This window comes from Bombus vosnesenskii, unplaced genomic scaffold (assembly GCF_011952255.1).
Source record: "Bombus vosnesenskii isolate JDL3184/JDL3185 unplaced genomic scaffold, Bvos_JDL3184-5_v1.1 scf7180000014700, whole genome shotgun sequence".
Lineage (NCBI taxonomy): Eukaryota > Metazoa > Arthropoda > Insecta > Hymenoptera > Apidae > Bombus > Bombus vosnesenskii.
Window position 1 is genome coordinate 896 of NW_022883596.1, and position 11,421 is coordinate 12,316.

Here is an 11,421-nt window from a genome sequence, read left to right on the forward strand (position 1 = left end):
TTCTCCCGTGTACACGGCTACGCGATAAATTTGATATTTCGTAGTAGAGCAGCGCCGATCGCGAACAGTAGCGAAGCTTTATCGCTTGCGAATGAACATCGTCGAATGTTTCGGCGTAATACGGTGGCAAGATTTTTCGGCTAATATTCGACGGAAGAAGGAGATGAGACGGATCTAGCACTTGCCAGCTTATTCGACCGATTCGAATCGTATCCGACAAAGGAGATGACCATCGCAATCGACTCCCCGAAAGATACGCAGATGGGAGAAGGCCGAACCCAGTTCTTTACGTTCTTTCGTCTTTAAACGAAAGTTGTCTGAAAGTGATTGGGTTTCTCGTCGTTTAAAGATTCGAGGCCCCTCGCTAGAAAAACGAATTGAACGCGAATGACACCGTTCGAAAGATTCGTCTTTACGAGGCAAGAAGCGCCTGGCGTCGGTTTACAAGGATATCGAACTGCGTCAATTATCGTCGGTGTGTCCAGAGGAGCGAACGTATTTACCGGGCTAGTTGGAGATTCCTCGGTATATGTATTATTGAGCGATCTACGGGTTGATCTGGGACCCAAGGCGATATTGTCGGTATGATTAGGAACGTCAAGGTGCGTTCGTATGTGCCGTCGATGGAGGTGATCGTGGCCGTGATGTAACGTTTCGAGGTTGTCGATAACGTGTTGAGTGTTCCGATTGAGACCTAACGTTTCCGTTGGTTAAGTTTTAGCGAATCAGCGAGTTTTTCGGTGATAAAGTTCATGCTAGAGCCGGTGTCTAGCAGAGCTCTACAACGGAATGGTTGAACTTTATTGTTCAATACGTTGACCTGCGCTGTGACTAACAAATCGTGCTGCAGTGGTTCAGAAGGAAGCGAGGTCAATGAGTCCGTTTTCTGCGGTTCGGACCCTAACAAGGTCGTTTGATGACGTCATTGTTTTCCTTGTCGTCTAGGACTGGACGATATATTTGATCCCGATGCCGTCGTTCGCGATAACCGAGATTCACGTTTCGGTGATGTTCGCGGAGACGATCGGGGGGACGTGGATGCGCGTCTCGAACGATGTGACGATCGCGGGGTCGGTGAACTAGGCGAAGATCGACCGTTGGGTGATCGATCGCTCGATGATCGGCTTACACGTGGTCGTGATTTGCTATGACCATGGTCTTGATGTAGGTATGTATGGTGTCGCTGCCTGCAGATGCGACATGAGCCGGCGGAGCAATGAGTAATAGCGTGTCCCTTACCTAAACAATTGGTACATAGAGACGCCCTCTTGGCGATTTCAAGGCGTTTTTTAGGCGACTTCGCTTTGAAGACGTCACAATTCCATAATTCGTGTTGTCCTTGACAATTCGGACACACCAACGTATTATGTGTAGTTGTGAATGCGTAACTTCGCGGTGCGTTCGGTCGCTGACGTTTGTGTTGATCGGGCTCTCATTTTATCACGGTTGATGCTGAACTTGTCCTGTCGCCGTTCGTCCGTGTTTTCAGAAAGTCTACCAGATGCGTATATGACGGCATTTTCTCGTCCGGCAATGTGCGCTGCCATTTGCGAATGATGGCTGAGGGCAGCTTCGATGTGAATAATTTTATAAGAGCGACATTTGAGGTAACTGGTTCACCGAGTTTTTCTAACGCTTGGAGGTTTACCTTGACCGTCTCAAGAAAAATCATCTATCGCTTCGGGTGTCTCTTTGGTTATTTTCGGATAGTCAAAAATCAAGTCCTAGTGGCGCATGCAGACTTGACTGTGGCAGTCGAATTTTTCCTTCAGAACGTCAATAGCGATCGAATGATTTAACTCGGTGACATCTAACGATTGTATGCTTCGCGCGGCCTTTCCGGTCAAAGAGGATCGTAGGTAGTGGGATTTCTGCACGGGTGTAAGTCGCTCGCTTCGATCGATAGTGGATAAGAAGGAGTCGTAAAATGAATACCAATTTTCGATGGTACCGTCGAAAGTAGGCAGGTGAATTTCAGGGCAGTTTAATTGATGTCGGCTCGGCGACATTAGATGACTCGCAGCCTTGTGATTTCGACGACGATGCTGGTGTATCATCCATGAGAGTGTGTATTCGTATTACCAGATTGTAATATGTGTCGGTTACTTGGGAAACGCGCGCGTCGTCTATCTCCCCTAAATCTTCTAATTCTCTTGTAACAATCGATATTGTTTCCACGTGTCGTCGAGTAGTGTCGTATAGGCCGTTAAATGGGCCTTATTCGGTTGTCTAGATTTTTTGGTATTCATCGAGTCGTTTCGATAGAAAGGTAAATCGACCGATTTGAAAGCCTCGTCTCCGATGCAAGGAGGTAAGTTTCTCTGTGTTTTCCATTGGTATAGCAGATTGTGAAAAGAATGCAGTGAACGAGCTTACCTTGTGGTTGCGAGTTTAAATGTTACTCGTCACCGTGTGTGTCTCGTTTAATGTGTAAGACGTGTTCTTACTGAAGTCGACCCTCTAGTTGTTGGCGTGAGGCTGCGTGGTTGCGTTCTTGCGTTTTCAAGAGGGTTATGCCTCTTCAAAACTGATGGTCCCTGGCGCTACTGACTTCACTGGAGTGGTAACGCTTCTGCTGCCGTTTCTATTGGATTCACGTGGCACTGTATGGTAGTGGATGTCACTGGCGTGCACTTTTCACTTGCCACTGTATCCGGCTCGAAGGACCAAATGTTACGACCGTTCGCGGAGAGACGCGGTCGTTAGGAAAACGATTCAGCGAGAGGCGTAAATATTCGCTACGATTATGTTAATCAACGCGGCGAAATAGTCGTTCCCCTGTTTCGGTTAAGATAACAGAGGTCGTTTAATGAATGTAACACTGTATTAACAGGTTTACATAGAATAATATATTTTACAATAATATGATGATTATATTACAGAAATTTGACTCGACTTTGCGGACTCTCTAGATAAATTCGTTTGCTCGTCAGATTTGTCGAAGTGTCACAATTGACTCGGCAGAAGGAACTGATCGCCCTTCGATTATTCCTTTGTCTCATTTGGAAGACGACCCCCACTATGCTCGGGTCACGCCACCGCTCGCGCTTATGATCACGTATACCTCTTCTTGTGTGAAAATCGTAACGGTCAAAAATCGACGTTTCTAGAGCTCGCTGCTTGGCGACAACTATGCTCTCGTCGATACATTGTATATGATCCGGCGGGCAGATAAGATGGTCCGCCTGCGACGTTGTAGGACCGCGAGCGACGGTTAGAAAATACAGCCTCTGGTGAGACTCGTGGCGTAACATCCTGCATATAAAATTGTTACCTTTATCCAATGCATACCACCTCTCTCCTCCTCTTTAAAAATATGACCTTTATGAACTTAATGTCTCCCAAAAACAAATTAAGCAGAAAGAATTCGACATCTATAACGATCCAATTAGAAACCTTTTCTAGAGACCATTAGAAACGCGTTCTCTATCCAATCCTGGCTGAAACATAATTACTCGCACCCCCAGTAACCCACCTCTAAGTCAATCCAATCAACGTACCATGCAAACACGAATCCAACGCGTTCCAGGAATACAAACAACTGCCTGTAGCTGTTTAGCTGTACGCGACGAGTATAATTATTTCGGGTACTCCTCCAGTACAAAACAGACACCCAAACGACATTATTTCAACACAAAAATATTTAAAACAATAGTTATAAAAGCATGATACTTAATACCGCGCTTGACATCAGGTATAATAAAAATAAATTTCTTCCAAAAAATTTCAAGTTAAATCTTAAGCTTTTGTAATTATATCAAACTTGTTCAATTGACAATGAGCAATTTCCATCGTGTTTTGACAACTGACCCATCGTTGATGTATTTCCTCGGAATTGAAAAAGGAATGTGCATAATTTTGTCCTCCGTCAACACTCAAAATATTATCTGCATGCTATACTCAGGGATTCAATTTTATAATACGTTGCCTCATGTTCCATCACTGCTTTCCTACTATCAGTCACTTGAACGGTAATATAAACCAGTCTTCTATTTCCTATACTATTCTGCATACCATTTATCAGGAACAATACATTTTATTTGTTAATCTAATTAGATGCGAAGTTCCTCATTTGTCCTAATATCAATCAATGAATAAGTGAATTGAAATCTGTGAAAATAATGTAAAATCGGAAAATAAGGATAGAAATCTTTTCCCGATTACTTACAATTTATTAATATTAAATTGAATATACAAATATAAATTGGACAGGAAACGATATTTATTTAACGGAAACTAAATGCAATACTCGCATCTATATCAAATAACTTTACAGTTATTTTACCACTCTCGTCACAACGAATCTAACACACACACCCTCTCTCTCTCTCTCTCTCTAACAACTCTATCAATTCTCACGACTCTACTCTTCGACGACTCGATACCTCTAACGACTCTACTCTTCGACGACTCAATTAGCTCTGATTCTCGCAACACGCACACTTTTCGATTCGCCTTGCGTAGCGAAACCGTCCTTCTTCTAACGTTGTCTATTGTTTCCCTCTTACCTATGTAAGAACTACCAACTACGTGCCTTTAGTCGCGTAGGCACTCTTAAATGTAAACGAAGCACAGAAACACGACGTACACGGTTTTTCTATTTTCAACTGATTTCTAATTCGAATTACTTTACGATATTACAATAAGTATCTAGTAATACGGCTTCCGAACCGACGTAATTATTGCAATGATTGTTAAATTTCAAAACAATTTCCTATCCATGTTAAACATATTACGTATATGTGCATGTCTAGTATTTCGATTAGTTGCTCTACTTGCGGTAGTTCGCCATTCTGGATCATCTAGACTGAACAAAGATGCATTCAATTTACTCCATACCTTAAAAAGCTCTGTAGCGGCACAAGAGTTAGAATTTGCTTCAAACCAAGTTGTTGTTTTGCTTCGGAATATTTAGAGGTATTGTAAGGAATTATGAACTCCGGCAAAATAATGGCGCCGCTACATGTAACCGTAAAACAAGACGAATTTGTATCTTTTGACCTTCTTCTGACGATTATGAATAAACGAACGTGAGCGCAAACGATTCAGTATAAGCTGTGACTAAACGTCTGTATAAATATCGTTTCGCGACAAGATCTGTTTTAAATACACTAACGAGTACACATTTTGGTAGTCTCATTATTCGATCCCCTACAGCTCTTATTAAGGAAGATAGAGGCCTGTGACGGTATTCAGCTTGGTAAACTTTGAACAGAGCATATTGATAAGCCAGAGTAACTAACATACAACCTTTTTTTTCTTTTTTCTTTTTTTTTACGTGGAGAAATCCTCATGGACACTCCGCTGTTGCAGTAATTGCGTAACAGCAGAGTAGTGTCGGACTCTTACCGACTAAAACTCCACGATGACCGCCCGACGCGTATGACAGAGGTGCTCCAGGATTCTCTAATGAATTAGCTTCAGTTGCACCCCCTTCACTCGTTCTCTAGTTCTAGCCAGTCCTAATATTTCCTGACTATTGAATTGGCGTTAGGAGGGGCCATTACCCCTAGCGCTGTCTCTCCTTATTGAGATTCACCGGAGGCTTGTCTTGTGTGCTTCGACAACTCGCATACAACCTGGTGGTACAAGCTATGAAAAAACTTCCCCGGACATGAGAAAACACATTTGCCCAGATAACGTACGAAAGGTATTAGAGCCCACCAAATAAGATTTGCTGCAATTTGCTGTAGTACGTCACAATAAGCCTATGAGTTTCGCGCGTCAGACGATTTTCGAATTAGTTGATGCTTGGATGTTCAAGATACGGAAGCGCGGAGAGATGATACGTTTATGTACAACTTGATCATGGTGCAACCCATTCGTCAGCCAGAAAACTTCATGCACGTTTTTCTAAAAAGAAACACATTTCCCCCCTTCCTTATGCCGTACCAATCCTCTCTCGTCGCTCCTTATCTCATACACAGACAGGCCAAATAATGTTGCCGATGACCGCCAACAGCCTGGGTACATGTACGGGTCTCTTGCCTGCGACAGAAATTTGTTATGTGTAGTATGCGGGGCAGAAAAGCACTTTTGCCATTAATATGAACTAGAAGATTGCAGAAAAATTGTAAGCATTTTCCAAATTTTATTAATTTCATTTCATTTCTTAAAGTCTACAAAACTGTTAATCAACATTAAGCAAATATACAAAATCTTGACGTACAGAATAATGGAGCGAATATTAGAAACGATACTACTAAATCTACAAGCTAAAATGTACTATACAAATTTTCTTTAAACTATAAGACATGCAAAGTATATATTTCTGAAAATAAAAAATATCGGATCAAACTCTCTTCGAACATACTTCGAACGCTCATTATTACGTATATTACCAAACCAATGCATACAATATAATATATAAACTAAGCCAACGAAAGGCGCAGAGACTGGAGAACATGGGGTCCCCGAGCGTGCAGTACGCTTCAACATCGTTGCGAACACCAACTCCCTCCGCTTGTCCCAATGCCATCTCGAACGGTGAGACTGCAAACAGAAAATATCCATATATACATCAAGATAGTAATGCAATTTCTATTCTTGCAGCACCGACGTAATACACGGTGCTCCGTAATCACTCGAGATTCCATATAGTTGTTGAAATCTCTACGCATTAGGTAGATAAAACGTTGCGAGAAATCCTCTTGTCACAGTTAGGTCTTCCAAACCTGATCGCTTGCCTTTTTCCCGCTACTTCAGCGTTGTAACGTTACTTTTATTTCTGCCAACTTAGGCACGACATCGTCTAAACTGCCCAATTCAGGACACGATGGCTCCTCCCGGGGATTCTGTTGAGACGATCCCGAATTTTCCATGTCCTCACCATTGTAGAGCTCATAATTTGTATAATATACCTTCTTCTTCAAGCATTGTTTTTTATATTTCTGCCATTTTGAAGCTGCTGATAATCGCCGGATGCGTAAATCATTTTTAGCTTTGGAAAGAGCGCACGTCAGCATTGCTTCAATCCGTAAATCGCGTCTGCGCTTTCGGCGACACTTTGATCTTTTGCGGCGAACTTCGTCAATCCAAGTTAGTAACCGTTCGGTTTCTGGCTTGTCGGCGTTAGTTTTCGAAAGTCCCTTCTTTGTCCTCGCCATGCTTTCTCAATTATTTCACCTAATTATTGAGTAAGTAAAAAGTATACCAACCTGTATCCGGCTCCTGTTTGTTGTAGAACAATACAGAAGAGATTCACACAACTGCACACAAAGGATTTGAAACCACCGAGCAAAACACCCTCCTCACAGCACAGTCGTAAGATGACTAAGGGAAGTCTACGCTGCGCGCCTGACGTCCGCTGTCTATACCCCCTCCTCTGTCTTTATGACGTAGTCTTACGCGCGAAAATGGAAACTAGTTCCGTGTAAAATCTTACGTTGGCCTTACATTCTTAGAAATTTTGAAAAATTCTTTAATCCAATTAATTTTTAAATATATGTGCGACAATTTTAATGCTAAATTTTATATATTTTGTACATTATATTAAAATTCTTCATTTACAGGAAATAATCAATAGCGTATTGTTGAGGTTGTTCGGTGTGTAAACAGAGAAAACACGTGGATAAATTGTAAGGTAGAAAATATATTTAAATAGAAGTGTAATAAGTAAAAATACAATTTGAGCTGGTCCAGACCCGCAAGCTAACTGTGTTACCTAATAACTGAAAAACCCCGAAGCCAACGTCGCCTGTTTACTGTTTATGGCCTGACTTCGTCGCAGTCTTTTGTCTACACGCTGTCGATGGCTTCAGTGCTTGAGAAAATTAAAAAAGACCAGATGTAGAGGTTTCTTAGAAGTGGTAACCACTTCAACACTATATAACGTAATACGTTATAACGTTATACTATATAACGTAATACGTTATTACGTTTTCTGTGTAACGTAATACGTTCTAAAATTATACTATATAGCGTAATAAGTGATAACGTTACACTATATAACGTAATACGTTATAACTTAATTCTAAGTAATGTCATAAGTTATAAAGTTATACTGTATAACGTAATGCGGTGTAACGTTATGCCATATAACGTAATACGTTATAACGATATACTCTATAACGTAGTACGTTATAATGTTACACTGCCTAACGTAATACGTTATAACGTTATACCATATAACGTAATACGTTATAACTTAATTCTATGTAATGTCATACGTTATAACGTTATACTGTATAACGTGATACGATGTAGCGTTATACTATGTAACGTAATACGTTATAACGTTATTCTATGTAACGTCATACGTTATAATGTTATACTACTTAACGTAATACGTTATAACGTTATAACATATAACGTACTACGTTATAGTGTTACACTACCTAACGTAATACGTTATATCGTTACACAATATAATGTAATACGTTATAACGATATACTCTATAACGTAGTACGTTATAATGTTACACTGCCTAACGTAATACGTTATAACATGATACTATATAACGTAATATGTTATTACATTATTCTGTCTAACGTAATACGATATGAAGTTATGCTATAAAACGTAATACGTTATAACATTATACCATATAGCGTTATATTATATAGCGTAATACGTTATAGCGTTATCCCATATAACGTAATCCGTTATGACTTAATTCTATGTAATGTCATACGTTATAACGTTATACTGTATAACGTAATACGTTATAAAATTATACTATATAGCGTAATAAGTTATAACGATATACTCTATAACGTAGTACGTTTTAATGTTACACTGCCTAACGTAATACGTTATAACGTTATACTATAAAACGTAATACGTTATAACGTTATACTGTGTACCGTAATACGGTGTAACGTTATACTATATAACGTAATACATTATAACGTTATACTATATAACGTAATACGTTATTACGTTATTCTATCTAACGTAATACGTTAAAAAGTTATACTATAAAACGCAATACATTATAACGTTACACCATATAGCGTTATACTATATAACGTAATACGTTATTACGTTATTCTTTATAACGTAATACGTTATAAAGTTATACTGAATAACGTAGAAAGTTATAACGTTATACTATATAACGTAATACGTTATTACGTTATTCTATCTAACGTAATACGTTAAAAAGTTATACTATAAAACGTAATGCATTATAACGTTATACCATATAGCGTTATACTATATAACGTAATACGTTATTACGTTATTCTTTATAACGTAATACGTTATAAAGTTATACTGAATAACGTAATCAGTTATAACGTTATTCTGCGGAACGTCATGCGTTATAACGTTACTCTATATAATGTAATACGGTATAACATTGTACTATATAACGTAATACGTTATAACGTTATACTATATAACGTTATTACGTTGTTCTGTGTAACGTAATACGTTACAAAACTATACTATATAGCGTAATAAGTTATAGCGATAAACTCTATAACGTAGTACGTTATAATGTTACACTGCCTAACGTAATACGTTATAACATTATACTATATAACGTAATATGTCATTGCGTTATTCTGTCTAACGTAATACGATATGAAGTTATGCTATAGAACGTAATACGTTATAACATTATACCATATAGCGTTATATTATAGAACGTAATACGTTATAGCGTTATACTATCTAACGTAATACGTTATAAAATTATACTTGTCGGAGATAAGGTGACACCGGTGCCTTTCCTCTGAAACCTCGGGAAGATCCATAGAAACATTGTAATTAAAATCTACAGTTGTAACTAAACGATTTGCCGTCATTCTAACCAATTGTATTTGTTTAAGTCTTGTGACAATGAGCTTTGGCTCAATTCGATAATTGGTCGTCGAACGTGGCCGCGGTCAACGGGACCAACTCTCCATTTAACAAAGGCATTGAGTAATCCTATAGCACTCCTTAAAAGAAAGATTCGTAGCGGCACTTGGCAGTAAACATTCCAACGGTTTCTGTCCCGTAGCTTGCCACACGCAGATCCTATTCTCCGGGCAGGATGATTACCAGATGTTGACGCGTCTCCACAGTACGTGATCGACTAGCACGAGGGCCGTCATAAACACTAATATCTAGTTACCTAAAATCCTTCAACAGATACACAGTCTTTGTCCCAGTTACGGGAAGACAGGAGAGACCTATTTTTCCACGAACGACGTCTCCCACTAGCAACCCTCTCTCAAGGGCGGCTAGCATCCTCTACTAACTACCGATATGGAGATTGGCCAATTAGCAGCAACGTCAATTTCCCTTACTTTCCGAACGTAGGATATCCCCGACGAATCCGATGAACTCGTGTCCTTAGACACGCCCCATCATAGTTTTCCTCTGAGGTATCACCGGGACGGAAAGTCATTCTCTCTTGCGGTCTCATCGACAAAAAGGATTTACTCCTTACGGTCAGCGAATATTAACACAGAATCCGACTTAGATTTTTGCGAGTGCGTACGACTACCGTCCCGTTGTCCGCGGATTCTTTATTGATCCTAGGATCATTGTCATTAGTCTCTCGAGTATCTAATTACCACAGTTACTTGTCCGGTTCTATGGTAATCGCATTTGCACCAGTCAATGTCTTCTCTATTGCATAACGACAATGTGTAATCCAAATGAAGATTCGTGTCACGCCCCCAACTTTAATTCTAATGTAAACCCGAAATTTAATCGGGTTAAAATTAGAATTTAAGGCGCGTAACGATTGTTTGTTCGACCAAGCGCGGGGAGACGTAGTCGCTAGGAGAGACGTCAACGGGAGTCGTAAATTACCGTTACGATTATAACAATCGACACCACGACTTGATCGATCCCCTGATTTCCGTTGAGATAATAGGGGTGATTGAGTTTGTATAACACTATGATTCACAGAATTATTAATTATATATTTCCAACACTTAGATTACACTGATGAGCATAGATAGATAGATAATCACTTATCGTACGAAGATAAGATAGATATGTACGTTAGAGCAGGGCTCTTATAATTGGATTTAATGTATTAGTGGACGTAGCACTATAAGATATTTAGCAGAGGAAATGTATGCTCGACAATACCGAGACCGACTCTCGCGTTATGCTTAGACTGCCCCGATAGGCATTAGCGTTACTACTTAGTAGTTGACTTTTCCAACGATGTAGAAGAAGTGAAGTTGAGTGACGATGCTGTGTCGGAGGAAAGCTAGTGATGGGTGTGTCTAGCGCACGGGATCATCGGATTTCTTCATGACATTTTAGGTCAGGAAGTGAGGCCAGTATACATTGCCTCGGATTGGACAAACGAAGGTTGGAGGACTAAGAAGGGCCTTAACCGCCCTCGATAGAAAGTTGCTGGTAGGAAGCATCGTACGTGAGAAAAGCTAACTTTCCCGTGTCAAGCCGTAGTAAACAATAGTCTTTGGAAACTGATTTAGAAAAGACATTTGTTGGGTCTGAAGGACTTT

General features: G+C 39.9%; 1 pseudogene; it reads right to left on the minus strand.

Moving 5' to 3' along the window:
- Positions 1–922: 922 nt before the first annotated feature.
- LOC117240495 lies at positions 923–2,057 on the minus strand (annotated as a pseudogene).
- Positions 2,058–11,421: the final 9,364 nt, after the last annotated feature.